We start from the raw sequence: 16,741 nt of genomic DNA, 5'->3' as shown, positions 1-16,741 counted from the left end.
TAAAGGAAAACATTCAACCATCTCATTCTCTGGGAAATAACCAACTAAAAAATATTATTCTTTTGCTACTAGTGTCTTTTCCTTTCCTCTAAAGAAATCTGAGGCGAATGTATATTTACGTTTTAAGTGAGACTCCCCTGCTCGTCTACAAAAGAAAAGAGTGAAGGGGGTGTCTGAGAAGCAGCAATAAGCAAAAATAAGGGTTTTGAGTACATCTAAACAGGAAATAATTTTCTCACAAAATAAAAATTACTTTATCACATGATCTATAGCTAGATCTTGCTTGAAAATGTTACTTCTGTTTGTGCACCAGGGCGTCTCCTCTGGGATTCTATGCTCCAGGGAATTCTCTCAGCTCCACTAGCCTGGGTATCTCCTAAGGACTTGCCCTAGACATTTCAAATATCATTGGAATATATCACTTTCCCAAGGCCCAGAGGGGAATAAAACACTTTCTTCAAGAGATTTTCATATTACATCCTAATACAGAGTATAAAGAAAGGAACATTTCTCAGCCCTGACACAGTGTGCCTCTTGAGGTGGGGGAGGGACATAGAGCGGAGATGTTGTGATGATGTAAAGCTGGGAATAAGCAACCAAAAATTTTAAGAAACAGTTAGCTCATTAATCTTCTCAGGTAGTTATAGCTACACTTTGATAGACTGTCAGCTGAAGATTTTGGAAATTTAAAAACAAGTAAGATTTTTATGTCTTGTGAAATCTGTATGCAATCACCTACCTGAACCTAATGCTCACAGTAGGTTCTTTAAGAATTCTAATCCAGATAAAATTGCTCCAAGTGACGTCTTTCAAGTTCAAAGTTAGAACATCAACATTGTGCATTCAAGAACGTGGCAAGGGGAGATTATTAATCACCCATTCGATATATATTCATTAGTTATCTATTGTCTATATTCTATGCAGCAGAGAGATTAAAAATGGATTCACCCATAAAGAGTTTAAAATCTAATGTGGAAAATAAAATTCACATGTATGAAAATATTAGTAGCCAAATAATATTATGCATCATTATACTTTATGCAATTAAAACTATACTATAATATTATATAATAATTATAATAAAGTGCTAATTTTTTGTTGCAGCAATAAACAGAAAAGTGGTTGGGACCCACCAACATAAGCTGTCATGGATCAGAATCTGCATGTATCAAGGAGCAATGCCTACACATACACATACATTATAAATGTGTTTTCCGAACTTCTGCAATAATAAAAATCACCTGGCGAATTGATTTTTTTTAATAAGCCTTCTCCAGACCTCCTGAGATGAACTCGCCAGAGAAGAAGCTTAAGTGTCTGTATTTATAAAAAACGACTCAATTGATTCAGATCAGGTAGGTATAGAAAACACTGCAGTCCTCACAGCAACCCTATGAAAATATTAATTCATCTTTTATAATTGAGAAAACTAAGCTTAGAGAGATTAACTAACTACTCGAAGAACTCCCAAGTTAGGATAAAACAATCTGACTTCCCAAACTTTTGTTCTTTTCACTGCACTAAGCTCTCTTTGTTCTCCGAGAAAATGATCAGGTTGGGTGTGGAAACATGGAATTAAAATACTTATTATAGAAAAGTTCACTTCTGTGGCTGCTTAGAAACAGTGTTCCAGTCTGTTTGAAAGTGCCGGAGAAAAGAATACTAAGCCCTGGAAATAAGAAAGTCTTTCAGAGGTAGAATGTAAATATTTACAGGAACGCTGAAGCTTTTTGTGTTCAGGGAAAATGCCGAGCACACATCTAAATAAGAAACAGGGTATACTATAGCTTCAAAGAGCTGAAGAAAAGGACCGGTGCATAGGGAGGAAAAATGCTCCAGACTAAAGAAAGGGAAGTTGTTTTGACAAACATAAGACATAGGTTGCCACAATCTTGTTTTCTAACTCTGCCTGTAAAACCAGACAAGTGCCAGGACCCTGAGGGATGAAAAAGCAAGAAAGCTGATGGGTGATGCTGGAATGATGTCAGTAGAAAGAAGTAAAAAAAAAGAAAAAAACAAAAAACAAAAAAAATAACCCAGTCTCTAGCTAGGAAGAAAGCAAAAAATATAAGGTGATGCGTTTAACTCCAAGTGAAACCAGAGCTAAGTTGCGAAGAGGCCTAAAGGCTCCAGAAAGTGAGAGCTACTTAACCTAGGGCGTCTTCAATGCATTTCAGGAAACAGCTTCTTGAAATAGCAGCTTATTTTTGTGTGAATGTATCTTTTTTGGAAAAGTTTGCAGTTCGCATAGATTTCTCATTAAAGTCTACAGCACAAAAGGAGGTCAAATGAATGTAAAGACCATCTTTTTCATTAACTGAAGAAAAAAGAAAAAGGTGGGTGGTCTTGAAGCCCTCACAAGCTATGTAAGGATCAGGCAAGTCAGCAAGATTCAAGTCAGGAGAGTGCTGGTCAATGGTCAAGAACTTACTGTCCAGTGGGAAGAAGCTCTGATTTATAAAATGTGTTGATTTTTGTGGTATAAATACTACACAATGGCCAATTGCAAGCTACCAGTGAGATGTCAACTAACACAAAATTCCTGAAAATCTAACAATCAGCTTTCACAACCTGCAGGAGCTGCCTCTTATGAGGCCTCTGATTCAAGGTGAATTAGTTCTTCTCAAGTGAGGAGAAAGCTAAAATTAGGTCAAGTCATTAATGAAAATAGTTGAGCCTGATTTTGTATATTTTCTGTTAAAGTTTTATAAAAATTGCTTTAAATAGAACTTTTCAAAAAGCCTTTTTGAAATGTTTAACCAAGTATAAAAGATAAAAATCAATAACTAAAGCCAAGGCTTTACATTTTTTTTATAAGGAGATTAATTTCTGTAGAAAAAGACTTAATTAAATAGCAAAGGATGCTGTAGTTATGAGGAAGAAATCGGCCTCATCTTAGTCCATTCGGGCTGCTATAACAAAACACTACAGAATGGGGGGGGGTCGGGGAGGGGTGCTATAGATGACAAATATTTGTTGCTTACAATTCTTGAGGCTGTAAGGCCAGGGTCAGGGTGCCCATGTGGTCGGGTTCTAATGAGGGCCCTCTTCCTGGCTGCTCGCTTCCCGTTGTATCCTCACCCGGTGGAACGGCTAGGGAGCTCTCTGGGCTTTCGTTCACACGGCACTGATCCCATGCTTGAGCGCTCCACACGCATGGCCTAATCACCTCCCAATATGCCCCCTCCCTCCTCATATCAGCATTAGGGAGTTAGGATATCAACATAGGAATTTTAGGGGGACATGAACATGCAGACATTAGCAGTTCGAGAGCCGTGGTTCTCAAAATAGGATTCTTGGCGAGTAGCATCACTGTCACCTGAAAACTTGTTAGAAATAGGAGTCTCGGATTATCAGGAAGTAGTGTATTCAAGAACAACAAAACCCTCTCCCTTTAGTTACAAATTTTACCATAATAAATTGCTTCCTTAGCAACCTCCAAATGGAACAATCAGGGTTCTGTTGGCTTACTTTTATTTATTATTATTATTATTATTATTATAGATTCGTGGGTATTTATATTGTAGCCATTATTCTTTTTGATGTTCAAATTATCACATCTTTGTCCAAAGTCGCCTTTTAACAGTTTCCTTACTATCTGGAACAAGGTGTCCCAGGTTTATCTTGGTCATTTCCTGCCCCAGCCTGTGGCAGGGACCCTGGGTCCTGTGAGTGGGCTCTGGAGTTTAGAAACCACAGTGAAGGTGCAAAGATGCTCATCTCTATTAGGCTTTTTTAGTGGGTGGAACTGGGATAGAGTTTTATTTTTAGATGAAGGAAAATGAATTATGAGTTCATACTGCTATTTGCAATTCACATTTAAGGTTATCAGGTATTTACTTGACTTCATTTTGCTGATGATGTGAATTTCAAATGGACAATACCAATATTACTACTATTAATAAAAAGACCACTGAGTGTGGTTAAGATTTCTATCCCATGAGAGATGTACAGTCAAAAATACTGTATTTTAAAGTCACTTGAAATAATTTTTTCTCTGTAGTTATGCCACCAACTTGATATACTGTTAGGTTAATTTGTTTTAAATTGGTGGGGGGTTTGACTTGTTCTTTTTTTCTTGTATTTTTAATTTATAAGATACATACATGATTCCAAAAATGATAGCTATAAAACAAGATGCACTCAGAGATATCTAATCTCCATTTGCGGTTCCTCTGACTCAATATTTTAATATAAGCAAGTATGTGTGCATATTGCTATAACTCCTCCTTTTCTTACACAAAAGGTAGCATACATTGTCCTATACCTGGCTTTTTTCACTTAACACTTTAACCTGGAGATGACATCACATCAGTATATAGAGACCCTCCCCGCCCCTTAATTTCCTTTTACTGCTGTGTAAGTACCATATTTTTTGATAAACCACAGTTTATTCAGTCAGTTCCCTATTGCTGGACATTTGGCTTTTTTCTAAGTTTTTTTCTATAACAAATTATGCCACAATGAATAGAATTGTACATATGCCAATTTGTATTTTTACCAGAGTAACTATGGAAATTGCAATATTCTAAGAAGAGGGATAGGTGGGTCAGAAATTAAATACACGTCTAATTTTTGGAGATACTGACTGCCAAACACCCCTAAACATGTTGTCCCATTTTAAATTCCTAAAGATCATGTATGAGAGTGCTTGTTTACCCGCAGCCTTACCAACACATATATTGTCAAACCGCTTCATTTTTTCCCCATGTGAAGCAATTATGTTTCAGTGTAGTTTTAATTACAGTTCTGTTGTTATGAGCAAGAGGTTAAAGGCCAAGTTCATATTCACATTTTGTTTTCTGAAAACTATCTCTTCTTATCGCTAGTTCATGTTTTTCTATAGGTTTTTTTGGGGGGGGGGCAAAAAATTAATATAATTTAACTTCCCAAACTTTTCCTTATTACTTATGCATTTTTAGTCACAGTTAGGGACATTTTTCCTACTCCCAGGTTATAGAGAAATTCATCTATACTTTCTTACAGTTCTTATTTGTACCAGAATTTTAAACAAGTTTCTGAAGAGATTCTTATTCACACCAAAGCACCAGTTTATAAATCCAAGTTTATAAAGCAATGTCAAACATTGCAGTTATTTACATGAGAAACATTTGACAATCTATGATGTTCATGCTTTTCTTTATTCTTCTAAATGGTGTCGATCTGAAGTCTTCTTGCCTGCATGGTAAAATGTTTCATTAGTAAAACATAAAAGATTATTTCTGGACTAATGTATGACCTTTATGAATAAACATATTCAATTATGGAAAACTTTACCTTTCTAAAAGAAGACCACATAAACCATTAGGATGCAGCCCACAATCCAGCCAACCAAGAGAAGAATAGGGACTAGAAGTTGGGATGATGTAGATTCTGTTTAAAAATAAACAAAAGAAACCAGATTAGGTAGGGTATTTTGGCATTAAATCTTCTGAATCCAGAGAGCAAGAGATAATATCAAGGTGGAAAAAATACACTCTTTAGTCATACCTATCCATGATTATTATTTTCTTTTCTACAAAGTACAGGTGACTAAGCTGGGTGTTTAGAATAGAAGACCTGTGTTCAAACCATAGGTCTTCCTTTTATATTTTTGTGATACTGGGCAATTCTGAGCTTGAACTGCCCTGTTTGCAAAATGTGAATAATGAAACTTGTGATGTATATCTCCTGGAGCTGTTGTGAGGATCAACTGATATCATGTATGTGCAAAGGCTTTATAAACTCTAACCATCGTGTGTGTTAGTGTAGACAGAACACATTAATGCATGTGTTCAATAACAGACAGCAGCTGTTTACATAGAAACAATTGAAAATGACTCTGACGTAATTCTTACTAAACTAAATAATAATCATAACACTGGGAAAAGTGTTGAAAATTGTTCTTGGCCTTGATAGCTAACTTTAATGATACCTCACTTTAATCTTAAATATCATAGGAAAAAGAAAGTATTACATTTTATATAATCATCCTCGACTAGAGAAAAGAGATTCTATTTTTTAACTTGTTCAATATAGCAACCAATAGTGATCCAACACACACACACAAAAGACATTAGCATACTCATTCCTCCTGTGTCTCCTATTTGTACCCTTACCTGTAAAAACAATTTATAAAAGTATAATTTTTTAATATTCATCGCATCTCAATCTTATTCTTTCAAATACACACACATCACACAAAAGGATTCAAAAGCAGCACAGAAAGGCATCATATAGAATTAATGTCTTTGTGTTAAGGACTCAGGTATATATTTCTTTTAAGGCTTTTATTAAAATATAGCTAACATATATATTATATTCATTTCAGGGGCACACCATAGTTATTCAACATTTATATACCTAAAGAAGTGCTCACCATGATAAGTCCAGCAACCATCTGACACTGTACCACGCTATCACAATATTATTGACTACATTCTCCATGCTGTACATTACATCCCATGACTTACTTGTTTTATACCTGGAAATTTGGATCTCTTATTTCCCTTCACTTTCCCCCCCCCTATTTAACTTTTCAATTACAGTTGATATTTAATATTATTTTAGATTAATTTCAAGGGTACAGCATAGTTGTTAGACATTTATATATTCTAAGAAATGATCCCCCTGACTAGTCGAGTACCCACCTGGCACTGTGCATAGTTATTGCCATATTATTGACTATATTCCCTGTGCTTTACTTTACATCCCTGTGACTATTTCATAACTACCAATTTGTACTAGGACTCAGATATATCCTTAATTGAAAAGCACAATTAGATCTTATGCTATTAGCTAATGAAGAGAATGCATAGTTTTAGCAATTGCATTTCTATTACAATTTTTATCACTTTATAATGTGGTGGGGTTTCTTTAATACTGCTAAAATAAAATCATATGGAAACAAGACACTTCTAAAATTAGAAGACACTCTTATAAAAGCAAACTTTCTGAAGTTAAAATGAATTTTAGTAGTTTAAATCTATTTTCCAAAAATGTTGGAATCTCTCTTAACTCTCACCAACTCATCAGGCTTTCCTTGCTTCTCAATCTCACTGTGACCTTGAACAAAACATTAACCACTAAATGAAAACACTTCTTTTTACCTGCCATGTCGTATTGCTATAAGGATAAAGCAAACATTACAATATACCCTTTACTCTCATTTGGATGAAAGCCTCTTTGTGAATTGAGATGCCATTACAGACGAATTACATAACAGCAATTTTTTCTGAGTTGTTTATATATGTGACTTAGTATTTTTCCCAATTTCAAAGAACTTAAAAATTAATATGGATATTTTAATTGGGGATTTATAAATATATTATATGAGCATATTTTAATACAATTCTAAAATTTACATATAATAAAGACTTAAAATAATACATCTCATTATTAGTCCTTGTAAAACAATACAATTGACTGTGCATTTTAACACTGAAAGTATACCTGCATTGGTGTTCTTTTAATACTAATTATCTTGTTTTACATAATCTGTAGCATTGTTTTGAAACAGACAAATATAGGAACACAATATACTTTGTGTGTCGCTTATAGTAATAGCACAAATAAGCACAAAACCGCTTTTTAAATATGAAGAGTCATTTCAAAATGCTTCTTCATGTGTCCAGCCCTGAGCATGCCCAAGCAATCACCTTAGAAGTACTCTTAAGGGCACTGTGCTCTGGAATAGACTGTCCAAGTTCAAAGCTGGTGCCACCCCTCTCTAGTGTGTGATCGCAGGCAAATTAAGAAATGTTGCTATGCCTCAGTTTCCTTATCTGTAAAACAGGAATGATGACAATACTGCATATATCACGAGACTGTTGTCAGAATTAAAAGGAACAATTCCGGTAGGCATTTAAAAACTTTCTTGGATGCAGTATTCAGCCCATTTTGTCACATTAGAGTCAATCATTTCTCTTAAATACAGAAAACATTTAAAAACCAGGACAAAAAGAAATTCAGATGCAAAGCATATTAGAGATGGCTAAGCCCATTTTATGTATTTTCATCTTAGAGTCAGAAAACAAACTCAGAGGGGTTGAGGGACTTCCCCAAACTCATGTGGCCATTAGTAGCACATTTGACATAGAATTCAAATGTCCTTAATTCTAGTTCATCATGCTACAATATCTCAAATCTAATACCTCAAATCTAGTACAACATTGGAGAATAACTGACTTCTAACTCAACTTACAAAACAAGGGTGGACAAATTCAGCTCTTTTGTTTGTTTGATCCTTTCAAAATTGTTCATATGGTATAGACATGGTCCATTGCACATCGATGCCCAATTTGTGATCATACTAACATATATGGTTAATGCACCTTTAGCAGAAATACCACATTCTTCAGAATAATTGAGAAACACCAAATACTGGGAAACGCAAAGTAAGCCAGAGAGTCTGGGCCCTTTTTGCCAGGAGAGTTTGGTGCCTGAAATCTTACCTTTTTCAGCCATTCTTCCTATTGTCGGGTGGGTTGGTCAGGGCCAGGCTTACCTCTTTGTTCTCCTGCCTGTCTTTGAACTTTAAATAGAGAGATATCTGAAGAGAGTGGCAGCTGCCCCTCTCCTGGCTGCCAATTGTCTGCAGGGTGATGTCAGGCATTGAAAAGAGAGCTCCTCAGTTATAATGGAGGAAACAAGGAGCTACGTGACCTAAACAATTAAATAGCCTGAGCTATCCTACCCCAGAAAAAATGCAGATTTTTAATTCACCCATGCCTTCATACCACATGAAGAAAAGTTCAGGGTAGAGGTACACAGAGGGAAAATGGCATTGCAATTAGACAAGTTCTATCAGGGAAGGAAGGTGATATGTTAGAAAGAAAGGACTTCAGTGTTAGAGAGACCTGGTTTCAAATTCCACCTCTTCTGTAATAAAGGCCACCTTGCTTAAGTTGGGCATCAGCTTCTTTAATTTTAAAATGAGGCTAGCAATACCTACCTATGGAAGAACTGTCATAAAGATGAAATAAAAAAGCTAAGTGAAATATAGACAGATCTTTATTACATTACAGGATGCAAAAGGTAAATTAAATGGTGCCCCTTCCTCTGAACCATTCTAAAAGCAGAAAAATTTTATATGAATGTACTAGAAACTAAAACAATAAAAAGCTGTGGTATTGCCTAGGATTTTCAGAGAACAGTCATAAGCTTGTTGTTTTTATTAGCAATGTATAAAAATAGGACATTTCATTTTTCAAAGTCCAACCTGGTTTATGTAACATGACCTAGACTATGCTCTAGAGTCTCATTGGAATAACTAATTTTTAGGTCTGGATGGAAAAGTTTTGCAAAATGACTCTGCGACCAACATCCCCAAAAATCCAACACGACATTAAGAGTGTCCTCCTCTCTCTATAAGACAAGACTTGCTGATCAAATCCATCTCCACAGAGATCCAAGAGGGACGTTTCCTGCAAGTGACCATATCTCATCACTGATCAAAATTCACCAATGGTTCTCCAATCTCTTAGAGACTAAAAATCTGAACTCTTTGTTAAGATAACTTAAAAGCCTCATCTCTCTACTTTCCCACTTGCAATGATGCTTCAGCTCCACTGAACTCCTTGCTGTTATATGAATTCAGGATGCTACCATCCACATAGGCAAGGATAACATTTGATTTTCTACTTCAAGTCATATACCCATAGAGTGTGTGGTCAACAATCTGGTAAGTTTATTGTATATTTACATTATTTAAGCCAAGTTGTTTCTTTCTCTTTCTCTCTCTCTCTCTCACTCTCTCTCTCGCTCTCTCTCTCTCTCTCTCTCTCTCTCTCTCTCTCTCTCCAATTTAATATTTAAAAAATACCTGGCTATACCAGGTAAGAAGACAGGCTATGTACTATCTATGTAACAAAATCCCTGGTAAAGTTGGGCACTGTTTTTCAATATTAAATAATTATATATTGAACAAAGGTTAACTGAGATCAAGACAAAGACAGAAAGAAGAAAAAAATAGTGATTGGTATTGCACTGAAATTTTTACCTAAATGGGTTACCAAAGTGACATTAGATTCTTCTAGGGTAATTAAGCTAAAAAATTCAAATATTTGGCTCCTTATTAAAGATAAATCAGAATTATTTACTTTTCAAATATTTGTAACCATGATTATTTGGAATTATAGTAGATAGACCTGGTCACGGTAGATTAAATGAGCAAATTCTTATAAAGTCATAAAAAAATTAACTCAAAATGCATCAAACTCCTCAATGTAAGAGCTAAAACTATAAAATCGGAAGAAAACATGAGAGTAAGTTGTTGGGAGCCTGCAGGCTGGCTTTAGTGATGCATTGTTTTGCATCTTGTTTTGCTCCTTTTTGCACCTGTAGGATGTTTACTTAACACTGAGGTACCAGGCGAGTTCGGCCAGTTCCTAAAGAGACACAGAAGATTGTAGCTATTTGGGTTAATGGAAGGAAGTGTTCTGGGAGGCTTACCCCCTAAGGTCTCCCTGACCTTTAAAGTATCTTGCAGAAAGTTAATGATCTACTTTTGAATAAGGTAATGCATGTTTATCCCTTCTGTTTGCACATACCCTGAATGTATATAAGGATGTTGGAAAATAAACTCGGGGCTTCAGTATTTTCTGGAGTCCTCCCGGTAACTCTCTCTCTTCTGTCTCTTTTCTTAATCCTAACGCCCCCCCCCTCAGGACTGTTCAAGATATCGGCTGGCTCCAATAGTAAGTCAGGCAATGGTTTCTTAGATTTAACACCTAAACTACAAACATTCAAAGAAAAAGTAGACAAATTGGACTTTATCAAATATTAAAACTTTTACACATCAAAAGACACTATCAAAAAATTAAAAAGAAAATCTATGTAATGGGAAAAATATTTGCAAATCGTATGTCTGAAAGTGTCTTGGTATTCAGAATATATATATCTATATATCTATATCTATATCTATATCTATATCTATATATATAAAATCACTCAACAAAAAGACAAATAATCCAATTTAAAAATGGGCTAAGGGGGCCGGCTGAGTGGCACATTGGGTAGGAGTTGGTTTGGGACACCAGCTCTAAGCAGTAGGACCCGGGTTCAGATCCCACATGAGGGCCAGTGATGCTGCACCTTCTACAGCTAAGATGGTGAACAACAACTTGACCTGGAGCTGGGCTGCTGTGAGTCATCGGTGACAGCATGGGCTGCAGTGGGGCTGGCCGGCAGTTGGCATGAGCTTTTGTGAGCTGCCGTGAACTGCAGGGAGCAACCATCCAATGGCTGGCAAGTGACTGCCTTACCCGGGAAGAGCGCAATAATCACAATACCAACATGGGCCAGTGAAGCAACATCCTCCACAACTAGACTGAAGAACAAAAGGACTGCAACTTGTCTGTTCCCCTTCCCCAATTCCCCAATAAAATCTTTAAAAAAAAAATGAGCAAAGGATTTGAATAAACATTTATTCAAAAAAAGATATACAAGTGGCCAATAAGCACATGAAAATAGACTCAAATAGACTCAAATAGACTCAAATCATTAGTCACTAGGGAAATGCAAATCAAAACCACAGTGAGATACACTTCACTCCCACTAAGATAGCTATAATAAATGGAGACAATGACAAGTATTAATAAAGATGTGGAGAAAGAAGAACACTTATTACAATGTTGGTAAGAATGTAAAATGATACAGTGATTTTGAAAAACAATTTTACAGTTTCTCAAAATATTAAATATAGAATTACCTTATGACTCAGCAATTCTATTCTTAGGTATATAACCACAAGAATTGAGAACAAGTGTTTAAACCAAAACTGTATGCAAATATTCATAACAGCATTATTCATAATAGTAAAAAAATAGAAACACCCCAAATGTCCATAAACTGATAAATGAATAAATGTGGTATATCCATATAATGTATTATTATATTGGGTTGTCGGAAAGTCATGACACATGTTTGCAACAGATGGCACTAGTTCATTTTTGGAAGTACTAGAGTCATTCACATCTGTGTTATTGCTATGTCATTTGACAGCTGAGTTCTAGCTTCATTCTAAAAAACAATTGAGTGATTTGGTTGGGTTTTGGAGATTTTACAACAAGTTAAAGATGGAAGACCAAACTGTGCATTTTTGCCATATTTTACTGTTTTACTTCCATAAAGGGAAGAACACGCGTCAAGCTTGTGAAAAGTTGCATAAAGTTTACGGTTACAATGCTTTACAAGAATGTCAGTGCCAACAACGGTTCACGAAATTCTGTGCTGGTGATTTTGATCTCAACAATGCTCCTCAGTCATGGAGGCCCACCAAGGTTGATAACAACAAAATAAAGACATTGATTGAGTCAAACCCATGTTACATGACACAAAAAATTGCAGAAACATTGAACATCCATCATTCAAGCATTCACGACCGCCTGAAGAAGCTGGGATACGTAAGCAAACTCGATACTTGGGTTCCACATGAACTCAAAGAAGTTCATTTGATGGCGCATATAAACATCTGCAATATGCTCATTAATTGTGAGGAAAACAATCCTTTTTTGAAGCAAATGATAACTGGCGATGAGAAGTGGATTGTTTACAACAATGTGGTGTGCAAATGGTCTTGGTCCCAATGTGATGATTTGCCTCAAACGACATCAAAAGCAGACATTCATCAGAGGAAGGTTATGCTCTCAATGTGGTGGGATTTTAAAGGTGTCATGTTTTTTGAGCTCCTACCAAGGAACCAAACAATCAATTTGAATGTGTACCATCAGCAATTGGACAGTTGGAATGAATCCATCATCCAGAAATGTCCAGAGCTTGTTAATTGTAAAGGAGTTGTGTTCCATTGAGACAACACGAGAACACACACAAGTTTGATCACCCGTCAAAAATTATTGGAGCTTGGATGCGCTGTGTTGCCACACTCACCATACTCACCTGACCTTGCACCATCAGACTTCCACTTGTTTTGCTCTCTTCAAAACTCCTTGCGTGGTATAACATTCAATTCAGATGAGGCTGTAAATCAGCACCTTGTTCAGTTTTTCACAAATAAACGCAGGTCCTTCTATGAATGAGGAATTATGAAGCTCACTGAAAGATGACAAAAGGTTATCAAACAAAATGGGCACTATATCATTGATTGATCTTTGTTCTTTATATAAATAAATGACCTTTGAAAAACAGACAAAGTACATCATGACTTTTCCGACAACCCAATATTATTCAGCTATAAAAAAGAATGAAGTTCTGGTGTATGATACAACATGGTTGAGCCTTGAAAATATTATGCTAAATGAAAAAAGCCATGTTGTATTGTATGATTCCATTTATATGAAATGTCCAGAACAGGCAAATCTATAAAGAAAGAGAATAGATCTGTAGTTGGGGGTTGAGGGAAGTTGGGAATGGGGAGTGACTGCTAAGGGGTATGAAGTTTCTTTGGGGAGTGATGAAAATGTTCTGGAATTATTGTAGATAGTGGTGATGGTTGCACAACTTTGTGAATATACTAAAATCACTGAGCTGTACACTTTAAAGCAGTGAATTTGCTGGTATATGAGTTATATCTCAATTTTTTAAAAGTTCAAATTAGTTCTTGGAAAGAAAGCTCTAGAGAAGAACCCTTAGACCCCCAAGCAAAAAAGGGGAGGGAGAAGAAATAGAGAAATAGAACTGGGAGAAATGCCAGACAAAATAGTAACAAAGTTGAAAAATTTTGTGTTTGAAAGAAGTGTTTACTGAGCACCTACTATGTGCTAGGCACCATTCTAGGCACTTGGGATACATCAATGAACAAAGATCCCTGCCTGCCCAGACTTACATTCAGACAGATGATAGGTATTATGAAAAAAAGAAAAAGTGGGGCCGACTACCATTAATAATTAGGTTGATCCTAAGGCTGGCTTTTCCTGGCAGGATTAAAGAGCAAGGAGTTAGTATGGCTCCAGCAGGGTGAGTGATGAGACAATAGCAAGAGAAGCGGTCAGAGAGGTGAGCAAGTGGGACTTTTCAGCCATTGTTAGAACATTGTGTTTTTCTCTGAGTGAAACAGGGAGCCAATGGAAGATTTTAATGAGAGAACTAACATGACCTGACTTATATTTTACAGTATCATTCTGGCTGCTGTGATTGGGAGCAAGGATAGAAGCAGAGAGACTAGTGAAGAGGCTATTGAAATAACCCAGACAAAGAGACAATGGGGACTCAGACCAGTGTGGTGCTTGATGGCTCATTAAGAAGGGGGGTTATGGATGAGGCCAGAGAGTGGGGTGGCGCATTTATGATGGGTGTGACTAATACGGTTTTAATGAGTCAGGTGGGACTTTCTCATGTTATCAACTTTTGTTGACTGAGTTGCTGTGTAGAGAAAATTATATGTTCAAAGTCCAATCAAAGGGTTCAGCAATTGCAGTAGAAAGTACTGAGCAAGATCTTTCCGATCTGAGGTGTCCAGGATGTAAAATGTATTGAGACAAATGAAAAAGATGCAACAAGGATTACAGACTGCCTGATCTTCTTCCTGGGACTCCTCTTTGCATATCACCAAAAGGAAAGGGTGACTCAAAGCAGAAGGAAGCTCTATGACAGTAGAGAAGTGGGGAGTTGGGATCAAGTTTGCATGCCAGCTCTGGCGACTGCTGTGTGAATTGAAACAAGGCTATTTCTTCATTTGGAAAATGAGAGGAATAGCATGCTGGGTTGTTGTAGAATTAGAGAGTAATGGAGAGAAATGGAGAGAAAGTGCTCAGCACCAGCCTAACACATAGTAGGTTCCCATCACATGGTAGTTATTGTCCTCAAACCATGATAAGCAGGGACAAAGAGGAACGAGAAGCAACATCTACTAAGAGCTTAATGTCCCTTGGTACATACACCCACAATCATTCCTGAGGGTTGTCTTAGAGGGACTATATATTTATCGATCCTCTGGCCACAGCATTAGGAAGGGTGGTTGCAGGAGTCCATGGTTCAACTTCCCACTCGTTCCTCAGTGCACTTCTGATTTGGCTTCAGCCTGCATATCCCCACCGAAACAACTTATTTCTAAGATCACTAAGATCTAAGATCGTGTTGCTTCCATGTTACTAAAGTCAATGGAAATTTTTCAGTCCTCATCTTCTTGATGGCCTCTTGGCATCACTTGCCTCCATTGCTTACTTTCTCCTCTAGAAATTCTCCCTTCTTTTGGCTTCTGTGCTCAGACTTTTCCCATTTTTGACTGTTCCTTCCTAGTCTTGTGGGTTTACCCTCATCTAACCAAACATTAAATATTGGTACCACGGTAAATATATCAGAACAGAACTTTTGTGATACACGGGGGATGAACTGGAGCAAGACAGTAAAGGAAACCACTGCGCCATGTGCGTTTTGTAGAGTCACGAGAGTTCCTTTCAGGGCCAGCATGTTGGGCACACAACCTGCACAGTCATTTAGGGCTCTGTGCTGAGAACGAAACCATGCTTGTCTTAACGCTCTGCTGTCAGTGTCTTGAAATTTTTAATAATTTTATCTTTGAACTTGGGTTTCATCAGAATCCATGGGACAATGGAGCATGCTCATGAGCAGAGATGATACACGGGAGGCAGTGGTGCACTCTGCAGTGGTCCAGCAGCAGCCCAAATATGTGCAGGCTAAGGCTCCAGGCACTGCAAACAGCATCTATGTAGCAATTTGTGCTGCATGCAAGCCAGAGCCTGGGACAGTCCAAAGCCATGGGCAGCGGGGTAGTGGAGCCATGCTGGGACCTGGGCACAGAATGGTGGTAGTAACGGTCATAGGCATGCCTGGACAGCAGTGGCTGGTAGATAGGCAGTGAATTTTGGCCATCAATATGGAATCTCTAGTTTTAAAAACGGCTGCAGCTTTGCAGGACAAAATGTGCACAGGCTTAGAAATAGAAATAAAATTTAAAAATTGTTACATTTGATGGAATAGAACACAATTTTCATAAGAAGTTTTGGATGAACCAAGTATTAAGAAGTAGATAATTTTTAAATTAACTTTTCCTTATAATTGAAGATATGGCGATAGAATGCATAACAGACGTTTTGAATTACATACAAACCATGAAGCTACTTGTATCACCTCCAGAAGTTATGGAAAATGTCAGAATAAATATCAAAATGCCATTGTATAAATTTACATTTAAAATTAAATTTAGACTGACACAAAACTGATCTGTATAGAGTTAAATCTTTTTCTAGAAATTGTTCCACAAGCATCATCAGCTCTAGATGATGCTAACATTTTTGTTGTTGTTGCTGATAAATACACTAGCTTCTTAAATGCTCTTTCGATAACATCTTGTTCCTCCTTAATTAATTCAACAAAATATTTGTTACATACCCTTTTTCATATTTGCCTAAGAGTCCTGGTTTTTACCTTTTTGAAAATTATGCTTTAACATGAATTAACTCTCTTGGCCTCAGTTTCTTTGTCTGTAAAATAGAAATAAGACCTACTTAGGACTGTTGTGAGAATTAAGTGGAAAAGTACATAAGGCACTTAGCACATCACATGTTGTCAAGCAAATGCCCTTGAGGACTTGGGCTTTGAGTGTGAGTTTCCGAAGTAGGTATTAAGGCAGCTGGCATTGGGGATGTGGTCCAGTTTATCAGTGGTTGGCTTCCGCCCCTTTCCTGAACACCCACATTTTACAAACTTGCCTGACATGACTTTCCTGCTTCTATAATTACGTTCTTTAAAATCTTATTTGCTGACCCTCTGCTAATTATATACCTCACACCTCATGTAAATAATATCCAGCGTGAACTATGTCTAAGAGCTGGGTGACCTTCAC

General features: G+C 36.9%; 1 long non-coding RNA gene across 1 annotated transcript; it reads right to left on the bottom strand.

The window, feature by feature from the left end:
* Positions 1-5,046: 5,046 nt before the first annotated feature.
* LOC109373146 (uncharacterized) lies at positions 5,047-8,599 on the bottom strand. Its single transcript, XR_002122165.1, has 3 exons — positions 8,433-8,599; positions 5,278-5,373; positions 5,047-5,178 (listed from the first exon to the last, which is right to left on the bottom strand). It is a non-coding gene; the product is annotated as an uncharacterized LOC109373146 (long non-coding RNA).
* Positions 8,600-16,741: the final 8,142 nt, after the last annotated feature.

The sequence above is a fragment of the Hipposideros armiger genome, unplaced genomic scaffold (genome assembly GCF_001890085.2).
Source record: "Hipposideros armiger isolate ML-2016 unplaced genomic scaffold, ASM189008v1 scaffold_16, whole genome shotgun sequence".
NCBI classification, from domain to species: Eukaryota; Metazoa; Chordata; class Mammalia; order Chiroptera; family Hipposideridae; genus Hipposideros; species Hipposideros armiger.
This window is presented reverse-complemented; position numbering and strand designations above follow the sequence as displayed.